General features: G+C 49.2%; 1 protein-coding gene across 4 annotated transcripts in view; it reads right to left on the bottom strand.

Annotated features, from left to right (window-relative positions):
• ZHX2 (zinc fingers and homeoboxes 2) overlaps window positions 1-25,497 on the bottom strand; it is a 170,541-nt gene that overhangs the window by 77,673 nt on the left and 67,371 nt on the right. For 2 of the 4 annotated variants that reach the window (XM_053559651.1, XM_053559653.1), the window contains exon 2: window positions 19,364-19,433. The exons of 1 other annotated variant lie outside the window; for it this stretch is intronic. The gene's annotated coding sequence lies outside the window, so the exon portion shown is untranslated. Of the gene's footprint in view, window positions 1-19,363; window positions 19,434-20,173; window positions 20,195-25,497 lie in introns of those variants that run through there. One more of the 4 variants, XM_053559652.1, reaches the window with a different exon arrangement.

The following is a 25,497-nucleotide window of genomic DNA, read 5'->3' as shown; positions in this document are numbered from 1 at the left end:
CCAAAAAAAAAAAAAAGAGAACTCCTGCTCTTCCCCTGGAGGGTTGGGCGGGAGCAGGATCCTGCTAGGTGGCTTGGAACCCTTTAGATAACCTGGGGCCAGAGAGGTTACCCAGGACCACCCAAGGCAGGAGCCTGGCCACAAGCCCAAGGGGAATACCGGCCAGCCCAGGTCATGGCCACACGCTGTCTATGACGAGCCTCAGCAGGCAAGCAGGGCAGCGGGTGGCAATACAAAGAGGAAGAGACCCAGACACAGGGCGGGGAGCAGACAGGGGCCCCTGGGAAAACCCTCCACAGCCCGAGGACCAGGCCGGCAGCGTCAGGCTCTGGAGTCTTGCTTCCTGGGCTCCAACCACCTGTTTCCCATCTGCTTCCTTTTTCTCTTTCTCCTTCATTGCTGGGTATGTCTACATCTGCACCGCATTAAACACACATCCACTGATGCATTTCTTTCTGATTTCCTTCTATCCACTCATACTTACCGATCACCACCCCACCACCCTGTCTGTGTGTCACATTCGCCCACACACCCACCCATGCACTCTCAGTCTCACGCTTAGTCATATGCACTTATGCACACTCACACACACACACACTCTCACCCCCCGCAATACACACACACACACACAGAGGATGGCAGAGCACAGTACACAGCGAGCGTCAGGTTGTGGGCCCAGCAGTCAAGTAGATGTGGTTCACATCCTGCCTCAGAAGCTTGGTGACCCTGGCACATGACTTCACCTGAGTCTCCATTTCCTAGTCTTATAAAATGAAGCCCTTATAGTAATAAAGACTTTCTTGTCGAGTGGTGATAGGGACTAAATACGGAGATCAGCCCCTAGGGCACTGGCCACATACACCAGGGCTGGGGGGTTCAAACCAGCCTGGGCCTGCTAAACAACAATGACAACTACAAAAAAAAAGAAAGAAAGAAAGAAAGAAAAATAGCCAGGAGTTGTGGTGGGTGCCTGTAGTCCCAGCTACTTGGGAGGTTGAGGCAAGAGAATCGCTTAAGCCCAAGAGTTTGAGGTTGCTGTGAACTGTGACACTATGGCACTCTACTGAGGGTGACATAGTGAGACTCTGTCTCAAAATAAAAAAAAAATCTGTCTGCATGGATCTGAGTGAATGCTTTTTAAGTGAGAGCTGCTTCCTTTTAGTTCTATTTTATCTTCTCCACAATAACAATAGTGACAACTTTTTATGTATTTGCCTCTTTGGACGCACTCAGTAAATGTCCATTATTATGATTATAATAATCTTGTTAATTCTGTTATATCACTTTGCTTAAATTAAAAAAAATTAACAGGCTTTACATTTTAGGGCAATTTTTGGTCTACAGAACAAATGGGCAGAAAGTACAGAGAGGTCTTGTAACTCTTGTCCCCATCATCTCCTGGTTTCCTTTTTTATTAACACGTTGCGTTGGTGTGGAACATTTGTTATAGCTGATGAATCAATATTGATACATTATGGTCCATTGAAGTCCATAGTTTGCTTGAGAGCTGGCCTGGGCTGTTCAGCTGCGTGGGCAAATGCATAGTGTCACGTACCCGCCATTGCCGTCTCACAGGGAATAGTTTCACTGCCCTAAAAATCCTTTGTTTTCTGCCTAGTCATCCCTCACTCTGAACTCCTGTAACCTTTACTGATCTTCTTCACTATCTGCAAAGTTTCACTTTCACCAGAATATTGCATAGTGAGAATCGTGTAGTATCTACCCTTTTTAAGATTGGCTTCTTCCTCTCAGCGATGTGCGTTTATGTTTCCTCCACGTCTTGTCTTGATAGTGGATTTCTTTTCAAGGCTGTGTGACTCCCTGTTGTGCAGATGTACCACGGTTTATCCATCCCCCTACTGAAGGGCATCTTGGTTGTTTCTAAATTTTTAGCACTTAACTTTCTATGGCATTCTTGGGCACATTTCCTTTTTTTTTCCCCCCTGAATTGGCAGCCTTTCAAAACTCCTGGCCCAAATATATATGCACTGAATAATTCATTAATATCCCCCAAACATACAGAGTAAGAAACTCCTTTATCAGGTGTGTAGGCCAGTGGGGCCCACCAGGACTCCTGGTCAATGATATAGACTGTGGGATTTTGCAACATTTTCCCAGTGTTAGATGCCTGTGATATTTTATCAAAATTTTGAGAGAGAGTCTCATTTAGTTGCCCTTGGTAGAGTGCTGTGACATCACAGCTCACAGCAACCTCAAACTCTTGGGCTCAATCCATCCTCCTGGGTAGCTGGGATTATAGGCACTCATCACAACGTCCAACTAGTTTTTCTATTTTTAGTAGAGACGGGGTCTCGCTCTTGCTCAGGCTGGTCTTGAACTCCTGAGCTCAGGCTATCTGCCCACCTTGGTCGCCCAAAGTGCTAGGGTTACAGGTGTGAGCCACCGCACCTGGCCAGCCTGTGATGTTTTAAATCAGGGTTTCTCAACCTTGGCAGAATTGACATTTTGGGTCACATAACTCTTACTTGAGGGAGGTCACCCTGTGCGGTATAGAATGCTCACGGGTATGCTAAAATTCTTCACTCACTAGATGCCATTAACAACCCTGTCTCAAAATGTAAAAATGAAAGATATCTCCAAAGCATGAATCCTATGTGCTCAATTTTGATATGAGGACAATTAATGACAATTAAGGTCATGGGGGGAGGAAAAGCAGAGAGAGGGAAGGAGGGAGGGGGTGGGGCCTTGGTGTGTGTCACACTTTATGGGGGCAAGACATGATTGCAAGAGGGACTTTACCTAACAAATGCAATCAATGTAACCTGGCTTATTGTACCCTCAATGAACCCCCAACAATAAAAAAAAAGAAAGATGTCTCCAGACATTGCACAATGTTCCCTGGGGGGTAATGTCGATCCCTCACTCTCCCTCAATCCACTGCTGAGAACCACTGTTTTAAATGCTTTGTTATTGTCTGTGCTGCAATGATGAGAACTCTCCACACACCCAAATCCTCCAGAGAAATCCCCCACCCTGTAGAAGAGGGGCTTTTCTACACAAGGCAGAAAGGAGGTACCCACATTCCTGATGTCTCTCTACCTTTCACTCTTGCTGGGTGTGTTTGCTTGGATGGCAGCCAAATGCCATCGCTATGCAGACTGGCCTCTGGCTGGTTCCTCTAGAGACGACAAATTCAACATCTTGATGAGTTCAAGCTTTCACTGACTTGCCAAAGATCATTCTGAGAGCTGAGGTCAGGACTGAGTCCTGACGGCTATGCAGTGACTCTTCTGTGAGCCAGAAAGGTCTCACCAGCGGCGTTATGACAGGCTGCAATCTGCCCGTCCAGCTCACCCGATTTATCCATCAGCAGCTTCTGTTGGCTTTTCCTCCAGTCTATGTCCTGGTTCTGACCGCTTCTCTCCAGTCCCCCTTGTCTCATGCTGATCCAAGCCACTGTTGCCCCTTGCCTGGTCTCCTGCTTTGACATGAGTGCTCCAACAATCCATCTTCTTGCCCCACCCCAGGGCAGTATTTGAAATAATATATCAGATCATGTCATTCCCCAGCTCCAATGGCTTCCCCTCTTTGTATTTCCAAAGCCCAGGATGAGTGTTGCAGTGTTTGTTGATGGTCTTTGCCAATGCACCCTGAAGTGGGGGTCTTTAACAGAAATCTGAACAAGCGGGGGTCAGATGTGCGGACTCAGGAAAAGGCAGGTCTGGACCCAGTGCATGCATCTCCCAGACCTGCTTAGCCACCTGTGCCCTGGGTCACCACCTCTCACTCCTGATCCCACCCGGGACAGGACTGTCTCCTCAGTCATCCTTTCTCCTCCGGGAGGGCCAGGCTTCCACAGCCACCACTGCATGTGCCACACAGGAGCTGCTGCAGCTTCGTCCCCAGGTCCCGCCCCACCCAACCTCCAGATCCCAGGGGTCTGGCCTCGTCAACAGCTGCCTAGGGTGGCCAGGTGGCCCAGTTGATTATGATTGATAAGAGACACGAAGGCGGGAGCTGACAAATAAATCCTTTACTCTTTCTACCCATGATGAACTTTTCTGGGACATGATACTGTGAGTTCTGTTGTGCTTGTAAACACAAATCTGTTCCAATATAATTGATGTACTGGAGAGCAAGCTGAGTGCACCGTGAATTCTGCAGAAAACTTTACCCAATGGAATGGAGCCACATAGGAACATCATCATTGATGGTGAGACAATGCTGTGGTCAACGACAGACCCATGTACGATGGTGGCCTCATAAGATTATGATACCATACGCTTGCTGTACTTTTTCTATGTTTGGATATCCAAATACTTACTATGGTACAATTGTGTGGAGTATTCAGCACAGGAATGTGCTGTGTACGTTCGTGGCCTAGGAGCAGTCGGCCGTACCCCAGAGCCTGGGTGTGTAGTCGGCCACATCATCTAGGTAGGTGCTCCAGGATGTTCACACAGTCGTTAAATCCTCTAATGACACATTTCTCAGAACATATCACCGTCATTAAGGGGACATGACTGGGAACGAAGGAGAAACTTGCACGTGACTCACAGTCTGTCTGCTTCCTCCATTCACCTGTTGTTATGAGCCATACCCATCCAGCTGGTGTTACAATTTTTATTTAATTTCACCCTGTTTCTACCACTTGCTTGTAACTCACAAGCTGCAGCCCCTCTGACACCTGGTTCCTAAAGCAAACGGGTCTTTTCACTCGGTGAAGTGCCGCACTTACTGTAGTATTCGTGTATTACACGTCTAACACTGAAAACAATGCTACTACTTTTACGTTATCTTTTTTCTTTTGAGAATTGTGTCCCTAACACCATTTTCCCCATTAAGTCCTGCGATTTCTAGGTGCTATTTTACGTAGCATGGTGGTTTGGGGAAACACACATGTTGCCTTATAGTATAATTGTGTCCCGTGTTGCCACTTTGAAGAATCCCATGTGCAACTGGCTAGTGTTTATCATGATATGATGGGTCAGCTGAGTAGCGCATTTTTTTCCTCTCACTTGACATTCCCCTCTTTGCTTTGTTTCTGGTGTGTGTGTGTGTGTGTGTGTGTTTGAGACAGGGTTTTGCTATGTTGTCCAGGATGGCCTCAAACTCCTGGGTTCAAGTGATCCTCCTGCTTCAACCTGTAGCTGAGATAGTCTTGGCTTCCCCTCACTCGTTCTTCTGCCTGAGCCTGCCCAAGCAGCTCCCCCATAAAGCATCAGAAGCTGTGCCTCAGCCCCTGTTTTTTTAGGGAACCAAGGCTCAGGCAGAGCACGCCACACAGAGGCAACAGCAAATGCAAAGCCTTAAGGTAGAACCAGGCGTGTTGTATCTGAAGCTGGCGTGGTTGGTGCGTGGCAGATGAGAAGGGCTGGAGAGGAAGGGCTGAGCTCTTTAGGGGTTTGGAAAATCAGGGAGAGAAGTCTGGACATCAGGCCAAGCGCAATGAGGAGCTATTAGATGGCTATAATCCCTGGGAGGGACGTGATTTGGGTTGTATTTTAAAGATAACCTTGGCCAAGGTGTGAAGGAAAGACTGCAGTAGTCACGCTGGCAGTAGGGACACAGCTCTGGCCCAGGAGGGAGGCGGCAGGGTCCATGCCAGGGTGGCAGAGACGTGCTGAGGACGTGGTCACACCACCGTCATCCCTGTGGACTTGGGGGAGATTCAAGGTCCAAATGTGTGTATTTCATTATTATCCGACTTTTGGTGAGTCACTGAGAAAGGAAGAAAAAACTTTCCAAATATTAATGAAGATTCTTGAGGATGGAGGAAGAGGACCATAGTCACAGTGGCTGCAAAAGTGCAAAGCTCATCCACTGGCTCTGGAAATAAAAATAAAAAGAGGGGTGTGTGTGTGAGAGTGTGTGAGAGTGTGTAGGGTGAGGGGGGGTGTTTGAAGAATGACGCAAGGGGAGGCTATTGTTTCTGCTCACTCCTTTCAGGAACAATAACCACAACACGATGGACCGCAGTGCAGCGCTTGCCTGTGTCTGAAACGTGGCCAAGGAAAGGAGAGATTAATCACACGGTGAAGGTTGGTATCTCAGGGGCAGATTAAGACAACAAGCCAGCAATTTCGAGTCTGATTACAAACTGCTAAAATCAGAACTTCTAGTTAGGGACTATACTTATAGCAGCCCTCTTTTTCAAGGGGGGACATGGGAGCAGGGAGGAAGATTGATTTGAGTTAATTAAACCTAGTGCTTAATTAAGTGTTCTTAGATACAAACTGTATCCTTTCTGCATGGCTAATGCAAAGCTGGGTGCATGGTGCCATTGAATTTGCTGGCTGAGTGTTTTAACACGATGGGGGTTTACATCGGACATACGGATGCAGGTACTTTTCTGACAGTGAGAGTTGTGCAGTGGCAGAATGGAGGACCATGGAGGGGACAGAAGACCCTTCTTGGGAGAGGCAGGTAGCTTGGAGAAGCAGACACAGTGTGGATCTTGGGGTCAGGAAAGCCACCTTTTAGTCTGCATGTGGCCTCTCACCAGCAGGATGACCTTGGCTTAAGTCACTTATTCCTACAGACTCTTAAATGTTTTCACCACACAGGATGCCCCCTGTCAATCCACTCTTGTGCCATGAACTACATGTATCAAACTCTGCTTCATTTTCACTTACGATTAATCTAAATGGACATAATAATGACAAATGGGTAACATTTACCAAGAACTTCCCATGTTTATTTTACATAATTGTCCTAAGCACATGAGAAGGATCAACTCATTTAATTCTCATAGCAACTCTAAGAAGTAAATACGATTACCCCCATTTTATAGAGAATAAAATGGAGGCACAGAGAAGAAAATAACTTGCCCAAAGTCACATAGATAGTCAAGTGAAATACACATATGAACCCCACATTCTGATCAAGGGCAAGGAAAAAGAGCTTTGGTTGGTGTCAGGTAGTGTTACCTCCTCAGTTTCTTTCTCTGTTTTTTTTTTTTTTGAGACAGAGTTTCACTTTGTCACCTTCGGTAGAGTGCTGTGGCGTCATAGCTCACAGCAACCTCAAACTCCTGGGCTCAAGGGATTCTCTTGCCTCAGCCTCCTAAGTAGCTGGGACTACAGGGGTCTGCCACAACGCCTGGCTATTTTTAGAGATGAGGGCTTGCTCTGACTCAGGCTGGTCTTGAACTTCTGAGCTCAGGCAATCCACCTGCCTCGGCCTCCCAGAGTGCTAGGATTACAGACGTGAGCCACCGTGCCTGGCCCTCCTGAATTTTCTTATTGATAAAATACAGACACTCATCTCTGCTGCAATCTCCCTCCGGGAGTTACAGGGCTTTGACGTCAAGGTGCTTAAAAAGGCTTTCCCCCTGTGCATCAGGGTAAGTGGGGAGGAACATGGTGGATCCTGCAGCAACCCATGCCCAGCAAATGCTGTCAGCGATACCGCCGTGTCAGAGGAAGTCGGTTTGGTAGGTCGTTGTGTGTTAATCAGGTGTTAGATCAGGTGGCAGAGAGACGATGCCACTGCTTCCTGACTCACTCAGATTTGCTGTGCTGAAGCCTTGGGCAGGTGTTTTCCCTCCTCTCTGTTGTTCCTGGGCCATGAGTCAGTGGTTCTGTAACCTGGTTTCCTGCTGTCTAAAGGGGTCAGGTGATTGGGCAGCATCTGCTTTAGACTCTCTCAGGTGGTGCAGGGTTTTCGGCCTTTGCTGACACCATAGCATGTTCTTCCTTACCAGTGTCTCTATCTCAAAGTTTCACAGGGACAGTGACAGCTGGCGTTTAGGGCATCCTTGCTGGGTCTTTACATGGGAAGAGGAAGGGGTGGGACTACATGCTCTGGACCAGATAACCTGCATCCATCACAGTCCCAATCCCTGGGACCTCTGAAAGTCACTCTGTGTCACCGGCCTCAGGTTCCCACCTATAAAAATGGGACGATAACAATACCTCTCTCAGCTTTGCTTTGAGGATTAAATGAGATAGTGCTAGGTACATTCCCAACTACAGGGCAGCACTTGAGAACCACAGTCATTATTTTAAACTCATTTATTCTTCAGAACAGCCCCATTAGGGAGGCAAGACTTTATCCAGAAGCTCAGAGAAAGTAAGTGACATATCCAAGGCCACATGTCTACAAAGGGCAGAATCGGGATTGAACACAGTCTTAAGAGTATGCAGGAAGGTAGCTCGAGGGCTAGTTAGAGACTGGTGATGGTGTGAGAGAGAGAGAGAGGGCCGGGGTAACACTGCCTTGGCCACTCTGAGGAATTCACTTTGAAAAGTGGGCCTCAGTTGCTTCATCTGGGAAATGGGAATAATGCTAGTCCTTATTGTTGTGGAAAGCATCAAGTGTGAAATAAACTCAAGATATTGGGATATATGGAAAAATAATGCAGAATTTAAAAATCTTTAGATAGGGCTTTCTCTCCTTTAACCTATATTTCTAGACAGACTGCCTTTAAGAAAAACCTTGGGTACCAGGTTCTGCAGGGAAGCAAGTGGCTCACCCTGAGTCCCCAGGCTGTGTTGTCCTGCTTTGAGGGGAAGCTACTCAAGACAAGAAATGCCGCCAACCCTAGCACTATGGAAAGCACACCAGGTTCCCATTGTAGAGGAGTAGAGGAGTTCTACTTGTCACTGTCCACCTTGTGTCAGGGATGGGGTGTGATGTGGAAGGCACAGACACTGGCTTAAATGCCCCGTGTCAAGGCCTCACTTTGAGGTCATGTTTGCCTTGTGGCCTCAAAGCAGGAGCAATTTTGTGAATATCCCAAGAGTATCTCTGAGGACTCCTCCCACATGGTTTGAAGGTTTCCTCAGGTGGACTTCGGGAAGCATGCTATTGGCTGCAATAACAGTCTCAGTTCTTATGCACTCGACATATCCACGCCATCCATGCCCTTTGACATGTGACCTTGTACAGCCCTACCCATGTGACTCTCACGTGCTTTGCTTTGGACTTTTCCATGTTAAGGATGTGATGCAAGCCAAGACATGCAAAAGCTCTTATACCTTTCTGCAAGAGCACCCTTGCTCCTCTGCCGCTACCATGAGATCATGCTGGAGGGTGAATGAGGAATGGAGCTGTCAACTCGCCCATCACCCCAACTGAAGTCATCTCAGATCAGCCAGCATCCAGCCAGCCCCCAAAGACATAGGTGAGCCTAGCCAAGATCAACAGGGTTCCCTAAATGACCTTTGATGTGTATGTGATCCCAAGCCAGGGCCGCTGAGATCAGCTGAGCCCTGCAAGTTTGTGGGCTAAGCAAGTGTTTCTTCTGCACCATGGAGGTTTGTGGTCATATGGTAAAGAAGCACATGTTTATCAAAACAATGTTTTACAATCACACACTATGGCTGTGATTGTATTTTGCCAGGCAGTTCAAACCTTCCTTTCTTTGCCTCTTTGCTTTTGCAGGTACTAGCAAGAAATGTCTTTATGTTTCCTGTACACACAGCTGATAGAATCATTCTCAGATTACTCCACCCAATTAAATCTTGACTCGAGGAAATGGAAAACTCTACAAGCTTTGCTTACCCCCTTATGTCTCACTTTTTCTCTTTCCATCAATTTATTTTAAATAAAAATCCAATGTCTATTTTAAATAAACAGGTCATATTTGCTGAAGACAAGTTTCCTCCCGGTGCCAAGAATCTGCCTTTTAAATTGTCCGTCAAGCCAGATGATGCTTCCTTCTGTCCTACAGGCCTCAGCTCCGGAGCTCTCCTCTTCAGAATTGCTCCTCTGCTTTCACATCCCATCCTCTGCCAGTGACGACACGTGGTACCCAGGAGATCTAAAGACACTTCACCTAGATAGCCCTCCCAAGAACCTACCAGCAAGGCCCCTGTGCTCCGGGAGAACGGCTCTTTGCACAGTGATGGGGCAGCAAGTCCTGAATTCCAATGTCCTTTTACCAGCCTTGGTACCTTAGGCAAATTCCCCACGGCCCCTGAGCCTCAGTTTCCTCATCTGCAAGGCGAGGATAATAAAGGGCTGTCTGTGAAGATTAAAGGAGCTAGGACAAGCCCACAGTTACTTAGCACAGCGCCTGGGGCACAGTGAGCACTTAACACATGGTAGCTGTTACTGTCATGGTGCATACGGGGACCATGGGACCTGAGGTGCTGGCTTGCATTCATTGAATGCTTACCATCTACCCACTGTTAAGTATTTTAAGCACTGTTCTAGTGTTTCTTGTGTGTTTATTTCTTTTAAAACTCACGGAAACTATTAATACAGAACACTATTTCTGATTTATGACTGAGAAAACTGAGGCACAGAGAGGTTGAGTAACTTACCCAAGGTCACACAGCCAGTAGAACACCACTGCCATCCTCACTCTACTTATTATAGTTGTGCAGTTACCTTTCTCACTGGGGATCTGGAACGTGTCATTAATTTTTGTCTTCAAGCACTTAGCACAGTGCATGGCACACAGACCGACACAGTGATGGAGATGGACACGGAGTGTTCTGTGTCCCCACAGCCTTTTCTCTCTTGACAGTCACTCCTTTTAGGGCAGAAGCTGGGCGCCCCGATTCCTGCACCTGCTTGTTACTGAATCGACTGGGCAGGACAGATGGCGCCTTGCAGAGGGAATGCGGCCTCCCTTCTCACACTGGCGCATGCAGGCTCTGGGCTGTCCACATGCTGTCCTACAATCCAGCTCGATTCAAGACGGGGGGAGCAAACAAGGCTTTCAGCAGCCTCAGGCAAGCGGGGTGAAATTAGCAGATTGGTGTACAAAGAAATGTTTAATAATGCTATCACGCTAGCCCATCCTCATGGAACCGTTGTGACATTCTGCGTTAAAATAACGTGACAACCTCCAATTGTATCATGTCAGTGCCCAGGCCCAGAGCCCTCGTGTTTTCTGGTGACGAATGGCATGTGGGGATCAGGGCAAACTGATGTCTTCGTGAAAAAATGTCCTTGTGGACCCCTCTAAGCCCTTTGTAGTGTGGCTGCTCTTCTGTTCGCCTGTCAGGAGCATAATTTTCATTAAATATTAAGGAGCTGTTTGTTAAAATAATGTTGTCATGGTAACCGAGTGAGGGGAGGGGGTTTGAGAGTAGTCGGGTGCTGCCCGAATTGCAGCATATTAATCAAGTGCTTGGTGCTATTTAATGAGCTTCCCTGGAGCCTCCTGGTAACAATGAGTTTGTAGGACTCAGGGGTCTGGGGCTTGCCCCAGTTGTCAGTGTCAAAGACAAGGGTTTTCCTGAGTTCCTGGCACCCTGGTGTGTTTGCTGGATGGAGGGATGGACACTGCCACATCTGAAATTTGAAATGTCTGTGTCAGAGCGGTTCCTGACCTTGATGTCAGTTGCCCTTTTGTAGTGGAAAGGAAATTTTGCCAGAGAATTGGGGGAAAGGGGTCTGGGAGGAAAACGCAGGAAGACTGAGATTTCTCTTGCCGGCAGGAAGAGCCAATGGCAGTGACAGGTAGGCAATGTAGAAAAGTGTCAAGTCGTAGGGCAGGAGTTCAAATCCAGCCCTGTCCCACCTCACCTCATGGGTGAGTGCTCGCTTCCCCCAGAGCTTCCATTTCTGTGTATCTAAGAAGGGGCGCAAATCTGTGCTGAACTTCGAGGGTCGCTAAGGGGATTCAAGGACACGATGCTCAAAAAATCCCAACACCACCTCTACTGCTAGCAGCACCCGTTACTGCGGCCAGCACTGATGCCACTGCTGCAGTGATTAAAGCCATCCCAGAGGGCAGGCCCCAAGTGCTTCCATGGTCCCCAGGTCCACCGGAGCCCTGACCACAGTGCTGCCCATGTTCTTTCTGAGGTCAGCATGCTTTTTCTATGAAGGGACATATAGCAAATATTTCAGACTTTAGGGGTCACATGTGATATCTGTTGCATTTTGCACTTTTGGGTCCCTTTAAAAATACAAAACCAGTCTTTAGCTCACAGCCTGCACCGAGAAGGGCGCAGTGAGCTTGTCCCTACCAGGCTGCCTTGGGAGGAAGTAAAAGAAAACAGGCAGGCAGTGTAAAAGGAAATGTATATTTGGGCTTTTCTTCTACTAAAAGCAGGTTGAAGACATGTATAAAAAAGAGAAACTTGGATCCAGAAATTTGTTTGACTTTAAAAATAAAAGGAAAGCAGCCCCGGTGATTCATTGCAGCCTTGTATGCTCATTTGATAGTTGAAAAGGGAGGCAGAGGGAGGTGAGCTGACCTGCCTGAAGTCAAAGTACTAGTAAGGGACAGATCAGGGACATAAGCTCAGGTGGCCTGGCACCTGAGGACTTCCCCACCAACCCATCTCCCTCTACTACGAGGGAAAAGAATCTTCATTTTTCACTGTTCTGAGACTCCTGAGATGCATTTGCTGACTTTCTGCTTCAGAGCCCACACTCCAGGGTCTGGAAGATCTCTGTCCCACTGGGCCTGTGACCTGAGACGGGATTAACTTTTGGCCACCCTTGTTTTCTCAGTGGCCAAACAAGGATATTCACTGGACCTGTTGTTGGTAAATGAGTTAAGGCACGTAAAGAACTGAGCAAATCATACTGCACATGGCAAATGCTGGATAAATACTAGAATCGATGATTATATTATAATAATAGCTGTGCTAGCCAGAGTAATGGACACCCCCCCACCAAAGATGCCCAGGCCCTAATCCCCTGAACTTTTGAATGTTACTTTAAATGGCAAAGAGGAATTAAGATTGCAGATAGAATTAAGGTTGCTAATCATCTGACCTTAAAATAAAGAGATTATCCTGGATTATCAGGGTAGGCTCCATGTAATCACAAGAGTCCTTTAAAGATGGAAGGAGGAGGCGGCTGGAAGTCAGAGCCCGGGAGATGCAGCCAGAGAAGAACTTAGTCAGCCATCGCAGGCTTTGAAGATGGAAGGCGCCATGAGCTGGGGATCTAGGAAGCCTCTAGAAGCAGGAAAGGCAAGAAAACGGATTTTCCCTTAGAGCCTCCAGAAGGAACATATTCTGTTCGTTGACCCCTTGATTTCAGCCCAGTGAGACCTGTTTTGGACTATGACTTGGAGAACTTGTAAGATAATCAATTTCTGTTAAGCCACTAAGTCTGTAGGAATTGGTCACAGCAGCAATCAGATCCAACATGCTGTTATTTGCGTTACAAACCAGGGACAGTGGGAGCGGCACCTGGCACAAAGGTGGCACCCTGCACTGGCGGCAGGACGAGGGCTCCTTGTCCCCACACTTACTTGATGTGTTCACCCAGTGACCATTTACAGAGCGCTGGGAGGGGTCCATGTCCAGGCAGGCACTGGCCCAGAGGCTGCAATGGTGTGGGGAAGTGGAAATACGTGGAAGACTCTGCCCGATGCCCTGAGGGAGGTGACACATCTTCGCATAGAGACCATGTGATGTGGCATGTTCCACTTGTGGGATGCCACCTCTGTGATAACATCCCACTGCCTGGACTTCATCCACACGCATGTGCAGGACCATGGAGCCCAGCCCAGGTTCCGGGTTCCCCGCTGACTCTGCTCTGAGAATTACAGCCACTACAGTCACTCCATCTTAACTGCCAGGCTCTTCACCCCCTGGAGAACTTATCTGGGGTGCTCTGATATCTTCCCTCTGCCCAATTTCCCTGACACCAATTATCAGTCCACAGGGTCCCAAAGCACCTGCTGGGAGCATGTGATCGAGGCCTGGCCACTCTTGGCCCTAGCAGTTGGCTTAGGGGTGGACGTGTGACCCGAGTCCCTCGACCCCAGCACATGTGTTAGGAGCACTGTGGAAACACAGCCCTTTTTCTCTGGGGGTTGCTCAGAGAAGGTACTGGCTGTCGGTGGGAGAAAACTGCCTCAGTGCAGCCCACGCAGAACGACGCGGAGCCGAGAGATGGAGAGAGACGACGCCTCAGACACTGCTTAGATCCAGCCGGGCTCAAAGCCAGACCAGCTCAGACTTTTCAATTACAGGAACGAACCGCCTTTTGGTTTTACACTTATGTCAGTTTGAATCAGATTTCTCTCTTGTAACCAAAAGTCTGACTGATACAACCAAATACCCAGTAGGTACTGTTATCTGCTTACTACTTTGAGGTATTATTTCCTCAAAGGCCAAGAACCTTTGAGCCCTGAAACGCCATGGAAATGGGTTTAAGGCAAGGTACTTAGGGCAGAATTTTAGCTGTGTGATGTGGGAAGGTTCTTTATCCCTTATTTCTCCTGTTTAGCTTAGGGACACTGTGTCTTTGCTCAGTACTTTAGGAAGAAGCAAAAACCCATCATGTGCTATTGAATGGGGACCGGTTTGAACTTGCATCTGAATCTGTGGAAGAACCAAATGCCTTTAGTGGGGTTTTTGTGTCTAGTCCATTAGGGTGGCGTGAATTTCATACCAGTGGCACCTGGGACAGTGGTAGCCTGGTGTTCTGATGGAGCGGGGCTTCTAGTCCTGCATCTTAAATGCTGATGCTGCCCCAGGGCTCAGCTTTCAGCCCACTGTCTTCTGTCTCTGAGCTGTCCCCGAGAGAGCTCAGTCACCCCATGGCTTCACCTATCCCCTCCCCATTTGTCTGTTCTTGTTCTTCCCCCACAGGCCTGGGGAATGAAGCTCGTGTCCTTGGTAAGGCTGACACCTGTCCACGCTGGTGTTTCCCAGGACAGCAGGGGTGGGGCTGTAACATAGTTGCGGAGGAAGATGCAATTTGAAAAGAACCCAACTGACACTCATTTCTTCCCTCCCCAGAAACACACTGACAGGTTGGTAATCACTAGCCCACATATAAGGGTGTCTTCCAAATCCATACATCCATCACTTCCTGGGTTTGCTTCTGGGCTCTAGGCCCATGTTGGCCATCTCTACTCGGATGATGATGCAAACGCTAATCCTAAAATTGACATCAATGCTAATACTAGCGTAACATAAGCTCAGACTCACGGGCACTCCCTCTGTGCCGGACATTGCTGTTAGCACTTTATGTGTGTTAATCCATAAGGCCTCTCAGGAGGGTGATGATAATAATGGCATAATCCTCATTATGCATGTTAAGAAACAGAGGCTCAGAAAAGCTACCCCCAGGTCACACAGCTAGTGAGTGGCTGAACCAGGATGTGAATTTAAAGCACCTGGACTTGGTACTACCTGCTTAACCTGCCATTCCTGGTCCATGCTCACTCCACAGGCGCATCAGATGCAATGTGCCCAGAACCTTCTGCACCACCTATCGCATTCTCTGCATCTGCCCACTGCTTGATTAACAGGACCACACTCTTTTGGATGCTCAAACTCAAGAGCCTGGGACTCAATCCTGACCCCTTCCCCCTCACTTTTGATATGCAAGTCCAGCCCATTCTTTCTCTGAATGGGAGCTCTGGAGCGGGTCACTCCATCCCTGCTGACTGCCTGGGTATAAAGGAGTCAGTCGCTCTCTCCAGGACCATCAGAGCAGCTGCTGCATTGTCTTTGGCCTTTCCCAGCTGCGATCCCTCAGGTACTCTGACCACTGAACCCTTGTAAGCCCAAGGTCGCATTGCGTCAACCCCTGGTTAAAAATTTCTGAAAACCGCTCATGGCTCCCTGCAAACTGTTTGACCCTTAGCATGGCCTCTGAGGGTCTCCCTACAGCAGAAATGGAATTCTGGTGTTGACACCTGCTGCATTGAACAGAAGATGTGGGCATGGTCCAATCACTGGGCCTCTGTCTCCACTAGGGAAACCTCTATCATGTTACCAAGACATTTGTGCACACGCAGGTCAGGACCCTGGCAGCTCCTCCACTCAAAGGAACAGAGAAACTCAAGTCGAAGATTTAAATGGACATTTCCCATTAACAGATCCTCAGCAATAGAAAAGAGGAGCCTCTGAAAAACCAACAGGAGTCGGTTGAAAAGTATGATGCTATTTTAAAAACCTACTGTAACATCATTTTTTGAACATATTGCAAGAAAAAAGCTACAATTTCAGTGTGAATATAGATGGGAGGTGGCACAGGGGAGGAGAGAGTTTCTTGACCCTCCTTTGTGAGCAAGGCTGCATGCTGGGTCTCTCCACATTTTATCTCATGTACTCCCCCAAATAACCCTGTGGGGTATATTATCTCCCCATTTTACAGACCAGGAAACTCAGGAGAAACCTATTGTGGACTATTTTGCCTTATCTTCTGCATATGACTCTGGACAAACAGCTTATTTCCAGCTAGTGCAGTCTTTAATTCAAATTCCCTGGCAATTTGAAATAGAAGCAAAGCTACCCATTGAGTGGTTTTCTACTTCAAAAAATGCCCTGATTTTGTTAGAGTTTTAGTGGTACCCATGCATAAGCACATAAAAAGAGTTAAGGGACCTAAAAGTACAGGTCATGTGTGTCCAGCTTTGTGGTCAGATCTGCTAAGTACAGGTCCGGTGGCCACTGCACTGGCACCAGCTAGCTGGGTGGAGCCGAGTCCTTGTACTGAGAGGTAATAAAGCTCACCTGCTTGGGGCAAAGGCCCTGAGATTAGGACTTCCCACTCAGGAGGCTGGTCCTGAAGTGGTCCAGATTAATATGGTGTTGCTGCGCTTTGCCTCTCTGATGTAAAACAAGGCTGCTCACATAAAACCACAAAGTGTGAATGCAGGAAGGTGGCCTCAGAAATCGCTTACCAAATCGGGGCACTCATGCTACAGTCTTCCACTGATGCTCCGTGCCTCCTTGGCAGACATCACTGATCCACTGCAGCACACTCTTGCCTGGGCATGCCTCAGCATCCTTCTCTGCAGTGTCCCCCAGCAGCCACCACCAACTGATCTCTTCTCCCTGCCCCCTTCCCAGCCAAGGTGGAAGTGAGGTTCTGGACAGTTGGTATATGGGGGGATGGTCACATAGGAAAAGGACACTATTCCCTAGGCCCAGAGGCTGTGCCTCTGCCATCCTACTATCCAGCCAGGGGCAGGCTTAGTGGAGCAGAGGTAGGCTCCTGGGCAAATACATACTATAATCCCAGTTCTACTACTAATGCAAGAAATGTGACCCCAAAGAGTGTTTCAGGCTAATGCAACTTTAATTTGAAATATGCTCCAAATCCCAGGGTAGTAGGTGGTGCTTTTTGCAAAGTGAAGCATCATTCTGGAAATACAGGAACAAGCTGTTGGTCTCCCAGCTGAGGAGACAGCCAGCCAGATCTCACAGGGGAAGGGACAGGGACTCATGCCGACTGTGGGGCTTAAGCTATCCAAGCTTGACTCTTGAATGATTCTTCATCTGTATCAACAGAATCTTTTTCTAGTGCTGATGCTTTTGTTTTCAGGACCACTCCAGTGAGGGGAAAAAGGCTTGTTCACTGGGGGGAGGGCAAGTTCTGAGAAGTCATGCTACTCTCATTAAAGGCCCCAGCGAGGAATGAATGGCAGAGCTGCCCCTGCCCGTGGACCAGCCTCAGAACCAGAAGGGATCATCCCAGGGAGAGAGCAGGAGAAACAGTGCCAGCCTGACTCTTTATGGCAACTCCATCTTGCTTCCCTGGTCCCCTCCCTGCAGCTGTACCAGGGCTTCTGATTCCCAGCCCAGTGCTCTGTCCTCCTATCTGTGCTGCTACTTCTGTCCCAACAGTGACAGGGCCATAGGACATATATCTAGTGAGCACTTGCCCTGACACTGGGCCAGGCAGGCCCAGTGAATCCTCTCAGCCACACTATGAGGTAGGAAACTATTCCTATCCCCATTTTACAGTGAAGGGGACTGAGGCCTAGAGAGACTGCGACCTGCCCGAGGCCCCCAGCTGGTGGAAGAGCCAGCATTGGCACCTGGCAGTCTACTCCAGGGACAGCCCCCGGACAGCCTCTTCATCACGTTACTCCGCAATCATTTGCAGAGTACCCACTGTGTGCCAGATCCTGTGAAGGCCAGGACACAGCTCCTGTCTTCAAAGCTCCTCTCTTGCCAAGGAAGTGACAAGTCACAGCTCTAGCTCACTGTTCAGCCTTCCCACCCTCTCCCTGCCCCCCACAGTGAGTCGGACTCAGCTGAACATACGGCCTGTGCCCACTGTCAAACCCCATTCCCATCCAGGTTGTCAGGTTCTCAGAGAAAAACTCTCTCTCTGGCCTCCCGTGGTGTCCTGCCCTCAGGGGCCCCTGGTAAATATTTACAGTTGCAGCTGACCCAGGCCTGGGGAAGAAGACCCAGTTACAAAGCATAAAGGAAACCATGTGCTTATTATTCAAAGCCTCCCAAGCGCAAAGGGTATCCCCCCTGAGTAATTTCTGTATTTCTGGAGTGCAGTTTTTCTCACGCTCAGAGGGCCAGGTTTTGGTCACACAAGGATGTGGAACTGGCCCTGCCCCTGCCAAAGGGCCCTATGGTGTTCCTCTTAGAAGCCAAGCCTCCTGCCTGAGCCACACCCACTTCTGCCTTCTCTGGGCCCAGGGGATCAGGGCTGGGGCTTGCCACAGGTTCTCCCCCTGCCTTTTCTTCTGGTCTGTGCAGTCTGGGTCTTTAGCCAGATCCCTTAGTGGCTTGACTATCTGGAAACTCTTCTGTGGTTCTAGTATGGGAGAGGCTCTCCAGAGCCGCTGAGCAAAACTTCCCTGGTGCTTTCAGAGCTGGCCACCCTGTCACATACGGCAGGTGTTTGGGGTGATGCCCATGCATGTGTACCATCTGGTGCTAGTTCAGGTACGCTGGCCAGTGGCAACAGGTCATAGGAGAGACCCTCAGGTCATTTCATCCACTGGCTTCCTAACGGTGTTATGGAGGAACTTGCACCTAAAACAGAAGCAGTGCTGACAGCGTTTGTGTGCAGGAGCTCAGAAGCTTCCCTCATTCGCACTTCCCCTAAACCCTTTCCTTCCTCCTACTGCCTGACCCCCGAGGGACTCCAGATCACCAGAGAACAGTCTATGAAACACCGCCCTAGTCAGGGCTGCCCCCCGCACCATGTCCTGCAGACATTTCTCCAACCTCTGCTTGAATTCTGCCAACAACAGGGAACTCATTACTTCCCCAATTTGCTTGCTGCACCTTTGCATATCTCTTCTCCTAGGAGTATTTCCCTAGCTTGAGTCCACAGCTGTCCACCTTCCTCTTGATAGTCCTTCAAATGTGCAGAGGTGGCTTCCTTTCCGTGCTTCAGCCCTGCCTCCTCAGGACTGATAAGAGCCACGTTGCTCCCCCTCTGTTCTGAGAATATCTCCCTAACCCTGGAAACAGTTCCAAGCATATGCCCTCTGGATGGTGACTGTGAGGTATGGTCACCTCAGTAGAGAGAGGACAGCCCAGCCACCTCCAGGCTCCATTTGCTTCTGGGGAGGGATCGGCAGGGACCTAGCAAATTCCAAGGGATTCATACCTGGACTCTCAGCACTGTGCTGTTCCCAGGGGCATATGGGTGGAAAGTCCCAGAGCAGCCACAGCTCAGCTGCCTCTGCCCCCTCCCCATTCCTCTCCCTTCCTTCTTGAAATCCAGCTGAGGCCCGAGCACCACCGAACACGGGAGCACTCACCCGTCCCGTGTTGCTTACATCCTGGGAATCTTTTTACGGTTTGACTCCAGAGCAGTCAGTGCATCAAAACCTACAAAGAAGAGAAACCCAATATTAAAAGCAGGGAAAGCAACTGGGTGTCCATCTCTTTTCTAGCAGGTCTGAGTCACTGGGGCACTGGGGTGGAGGTGGGAGGATGAATGAGAAGTAGGTGGTGAAGACCCAGCTGATGGTTACACAGTAACCAAAGCTCAGTATCTCTGAGCTTTGTGGCGATTCGGAGAAATAAAAAAAGACCCTGGCCCTGAATGAGTCAGCAGCTTGTTGAGAAGCAGGCTTTTTAGAAGAGTGAAACTAAAGGCAAAATCCGAGGGTAGGGGGAGGCCTCCCTTTAACCCCCCTCACAGACTCCCGCCGTGTTGGGTCCCTATTCCTGGCAGCCGGCCCTTTGGGGTTCCATTTTGGTGGAGGCGAAGTGGCGAGGGCTCTGTGCTCAGGCCTCAAGTCAGAAAAATACCGCTGTCCTTAAAACAAAAGCCCCCAAAGTGTATTTATATCCTGGGAGACTCCTGCTAGGCGAACCCTGTGTGCTCTGAAAATTCCTCGGGAGAGCTGCAGCCGGAGGAACAAGGCGTGCGCGGGGCTCGGAGGCTGTGTTCACAGCAGGGCAAGTTGGGGCCTGAGCCCTGGAGGGTGGGGCCGGCAGAGGCCACCTGCGGCTCGCGTGTGCAGAGCAGCAGCCATGGAGCCCGGCAGCTGCTAGCAGGGCACACTGTTCTCTCTCCCCACGCCTGGCCTGCCTTTAAAGCAAAACTTGTTTTTTCTTGTTACCCTAAGGATTCTGAGATGAGCAGAGGTTTCTCTTCTCATCCTTTCTGGCTCACAGACTTGCCGGGAAAGAAAACTCTCAGGTGGCAGCTTCTGTGCATGGAGCATTTGGTGTGTGCTGGCACGTGATACATCTGACCCCAAGTCTTGCTACTGGAAGGTGCCATGGCCTCAGCTGGGAGCTTGTTGGGTAGGTAGAGTCCCAGGCCTCACCACACCCTGTGGAATCAGAACCTGTATTTTCACAAGACCGTTGGGCGATTCCTGGGCTTGTTAAGGTCTACAACGTGCGGTTTATAATCCTCTTAGTCACAGAAGGAAGACGGAACCCCTTCTGTGGGTGAGGAAACAGGCTCTAGGAATGACATCTTGGCTGCTACGGCTGATGAGTGGCAGGGTGGATTCAAAGCCATGTTCATGGGATTCCAAAGCCTGCATTCTTATCCACTGCGGCCATTTGGCAGAAGCAAAAAGAGAGAGAGAGGGGGTGGGCAGGCAGACCCAGCTTCATGGGAGTAGCTGAGAGAAGGGTGATGGCCAGGGGTGGAGGTGACCTTGTCTCTGGAGAGGGATGATCGCCTGTGAGCTACAGAGCCCATGCACAGAGGGAGGCATTGATACTGGAGGCAGGTTTCCCCTCCTCCTTGGCTTTGTTAAGGGCCAGCAAAATTCCCTAGTCAAGAGTTTTGGGCCTCCTTCCTGCAGGAGAATTCAAGCTTCTGCATTTAATCCTGGTGATTATTTTGATTCCAGGAAGCTTAGTGCTCTTGCCCTCTCACTGCCCTTTGAACTAACCACGTTGCGGGAGTTGGGCTAACCTGAGCGCTGCAGGCACTGACCTGCAGGAAGGAACTACTCTTCAGAGCCCTTTGCAACTTAGAAAGAGCTTCTCCTCCACCAGCTGATCGGCTCCTTACTTTCATAGGGCATGTCACTAACCCTATTTCACAGTTGAGAAAACAGAGAGTGTAAGTGTTTCTCCTGAGGATATGCAGCTCTCAGGCAGGCTGGGGTTATTGTCCTCTGACTCTAAACCCAGAGGTACCACAGGGCAGGCCAGCTGCTCCTGGAGAAGAGAGGGTTACCACCACACAAGTGTCCAGTGCCCTGGATTAGTGCCTCCCAGCTCCCTAAGCTCTTGTTCCACACTCAGCTTAAAGGTGGTTTTATTGAACAGATTCATAGACCAAGGGAAAAACAGACCACAACCCACGCAGGGTGCACCGCTGGTGCTGCTCTCCATGTAAACTAGCCATTTCTGGCTTGCCAGTCAGGCGTGTGTTATAATAGACATCACCTGTTCTGCTGCACTTGCTTCCACAAGACACCGTAGCTCAGATACACTGGAGGGATGTCAGTAAGTCATGGAAGTAGTCTGGGTCCACAGGCAAATCTCCTAGTATGTTAATGTTTTGTGCCACTGAGTCACCACAGCTGGATGCAGAGTGCCCTGATGCGGCTGAGTGTAGCAGGCCACGGAGGACCTCGTGCTGTCCACCCCACCCCACTCTTCCTCTCATCTCAGCGTGGCCACGTGTTCCACATTCCAGGGAATGTCGCTCAGTTCTCCCTGATCTTTGTGCAAAGGCCACACCTGGTCATCCATCTCAGCCACATTTCAGCGAAGTCTGTCACTGCTCTTCCACCTGTCCGTCCCCTCCTGCCTCTAGAACTCAGCAGCCCGCTTCAAGCTCTCCCTTTTGTTTTAAAAATATAGCCCTGTGCTTATTCAGGTCCTAAAGGTACTATTATTTATTTTTGGTTCAAAATTTAGCATGCCCGTTTTTAACTGTGCTATTGTCATCAACAGGACTGTGCTTTGTCACAGAGTTTTGGGAGTTAGTTGTGAGTGGGAAGCCACAATCCCACTGTCTCCCAAATCTCTGTGATTTTTTGAGTTTTTTAGAATTCGAGAATTTAGAGAAATGCACATATCATTTTACAGCAGAAATGCCTGCATAATGGAAGTTACATTTTAGGCACCAATGCCCACCTTTAAATGTGTAATATACGTAGTTGTTAAACTATTCATCATGTTAATATTAAATATACAGTATATTAAATATTTAATTAACAATCTTTCATTGGACTCATATATACCTGATTCTGTGCTAAGCCCCAGACATTCACACATAATACCCAGTCCCTACTCTTAAGAAACTAAGAGTACAAAACAGGAGAAAGACAAATCACAGACTGAGTGTGACAAAGTACAAAGTATAAAAAAGTGGTGCAAGGTAGGAGCAGCTAATAGAACCCTCACCTGGCCTGGGACAAGACCCCACGCCCCAGCCTGGGCCTGCGAGGCTGGGCACCTGTTCCCTCCCCCACCTTACCCCACTGTGTTCTTCGCTTCTACTCAGTTTCCTGAGCCCACAGTGCTCTGCAGCCACATGGCTACTACAATGTTTTAGTCCCTTTCTCTCCAATGCTCTGCACCCCTCTCTCCCTGATGAACACTGATTTCCCTATAGGATTGAGGGAGGTCATGGTATAAAGTGCTTAGGGCAGTGTAAGCAGGTGTGTTAGCTGCCCTTATTATCCGTGGACCTGTGATTATCCTGGATTAACTGGGCAGCAATTTGAGCTCAGAGGGGCAAGATGACTTGTCCGGGGCTGCACAGTGTATACTGCGTTATTCTTGGCTGCTTTTCGTGTTTGCCCTTGAACCCATCACTGCACTCCACCCACTAGAGCCCAACAGTCGGATGGAAACAGGCCCCGGTCTGTTCCTGCTTTCTCAAACACACATGGGCTCCATTCTCATGCTGATCACTCCCCTCCTGGGACCCTGGTTTCCTTCTCAGCACAGAGGGGCTGCCTCACCTGCGCCCACCTGCGTCCCCAGCTGGGTGGAGAGTCCCAGGCCCCTGGCTCAAGCTGAGAGCAGCCCGCAGTCTCTACATGTGGGACACAGCAGCTCTCCATAGGAAGCGTTATACAGGAATTAAAAGACTTTTGGTGCCCTCCGAGCTCAAATTGTGCACACATTTCCAGGACTCTTTTCTCCGGAACAGGCTGGTCATACGGAGGAAAACACAATAAGGAAATATTTGCTGGTAGCATTTTCCCACATGCCCCCCCCACCCCCAACTGCTTTTGGCTCAGGTTAACCTGTCAGATTGCCAGGCACACGAAGGGGAGGACTGGGAAGAGAAACACCTCCCCTGGGGGTCACTCTCTCTAACGAAGTTTGTCCCATTCTGTTTTTCATTCACTAGACACTTAACAGATGAATTAGAAACTCCAAGTCTAGGGAAAAGGGCCTGGGGTCCTGAGGAGTGAGAAATGAGCTCTGGCTGGAGCCAGCTCAGACTGGGAGGCCGAGCAAGGCCAGGCCCAGAAAAGGCGGACAGGCAGCTCCAGGCACCTGCAGTGGAGCCGGAGCTCGGCCACTGCTCCACAAGACTCAAGGGCGGTCTTCAGACCTGTCTTTGCTGCAGATAGTATTTCACCTTGGTCACTAACAACGAGTTTCATTCAGGAGAGCAGAAAGGAGCATCACAGGCTCGGGTGCCGCGCCAGCCACTGCTTCCTGAGTGCTCTGAGCCAGGTGCCGGCTGCTTTTATGCCTCCCACCTCTTCCCCCATAGCACCTGTGAGTGCAGGTGTTCAGAGAGCGAACCTGAACCTGAGCGACACTGAACAAGTTGCCCACGGTCATAAGAGTAGAATGTCCACCGCCAGGATCTGAACTGAGGCCTGCCAGAGTCGTCTTTCCGTTTTCTTCCCCGCACTGCCTCTTCAACTTTGGCTCTGTGGCTGCAGCGGCTGGCAAACCCGGTCATCTCTCTCACTACCTCTACCCCCTCTTCCACTGAGATCCCCCAAGAGGATGGAAGAGGCTGAGTTCACAACCGCCCTGGGTGTGAGTGTGCAGCTCAATAGCTTTAACATTTTTTAGAATACCGAATTCTACTCTAGAATTGACCCAGATTTGTTTCATAATATTTCTCCCTTGAAATTGTCAAGTACAACTGACACTCCAGGAAGACACGCCCAGCACTGGGGAGGGCAGCATCTAATCTTTTTTGTTTTCTCTTGTGACCGTATCACAGTGTCACTTGCCAAGGGCAACATCCATTTTGCTCACCCATGTCTTCTTGTTCTTTCAACAACTGTTTATGGGGCACTGACTATGATGGCCAGGCCCTGGGGAGATAAGGTGAACCCTGGCCTTACTATCGGGCTTGAGATAAAGACTTTAATGGCATTATTGTGCTAAGCAAAGCCGAGGAGAGGCACAGGAGGCTACAGCAGACTACAGAGACTGGAAAACACTCAGCATAAACCAGGCAAAGAGAGGAAGGAAGAGCTGAGCAAGTGAAGGAGGTAGGTGTGTGTGGGCCATAGCAGAAGGGGGCGTGGCTGACCCCAAAGATGGCAGCTGGCCAGAGCAGCTGGAGATGAGAAGGCTGGAGGAATAGCAGGGCCAGATCTTCCTGGGGTTTGATTCCTTTCAAGAAGTAGTGTCTTTACCTGTGAGCAATGGCAAAGAGCTGGATACTGTGTTTTAGTTGCCCAACTCATGGTGACCCTCAAAAGTATTTGGTGAATGGATGTATCCTGTTTACCTCCAGGCCTCCCTGAAGTCCCCCCCAGCAATCTGAGAAGCACCACTGCCATGTTTAGAAAGGGCAACCACAGGGCAATCTGATGTGTGTAGGGAAAACTTCTCCCCAGGCACCTGGCCTATGCCTCCTACTGCCAAGCCTCGGGGAAGCCTGGCTCCAGCACGGCTGCTGGCAGATGTGAGAGGGATGAATACACCTTTGATTACAGCTCCTGTTTCTGAGGGAAAGACACAGCTCCCTGGAGATTGGAAATCTATGAAAACGAGCTCTCAAAAAAGAGATGTAAGTGAGCTGGAAACAGAAGCCCTCTGGTGGGTGGTGGTTTCTTTCTTTAAAATAAACAACAGTAGAGAGGTCAATCTGGGAGAACCGGGTTCTTCATAATACCCAATGGGCAGGAATGAAAGGTGAGTGTCGGAAAGTGGCTGCAGACACTGGCCTCCCAGAACGGGGCCTGCTTAGGATATGCAGACATCAGCTCCAAGAATGGGTGTGTCTGCCTCCCTCCTTCGTATAGAAACTCAGTTCCCAGGGACAGTAATTGAACTTCAGTTTCTTTAGCATAGGAAGATAGCTTCCCGTTCCTGGTGGGAAGCTAACAGACCTATGGTTTCTACCATCCAATTGTCTCCACCTCATGACTATCTGGTACATAATAGGTGCCTAATAAATGCTGATTCTGTTTCCCTTCTTTTACATCTCTTATTTCTTTCACCCCCATCTAGCAAAAATCTCAGTATCCAGGAGGTGACA

Source organism: Nycticebus coucang, chromosome 13, assembly GCF_027406575.1.
Source record: "Nycticebus coucang isolate mNycCou1 chromosome 13, mNycCou1.pri, whole genome shotgun sequence".
Taxonomy (NCBI): Eukaryota; Metazoa; Chordata; class Mammalia; order Primates; family Lorisidae; genus Nycticebus; species Nycticebus coucang.
The sequence above is the reverse complement of the archived record's forward strand: the minus strand, read 5'-3'. Positions and strand labels throughout refer to the sequence as shown.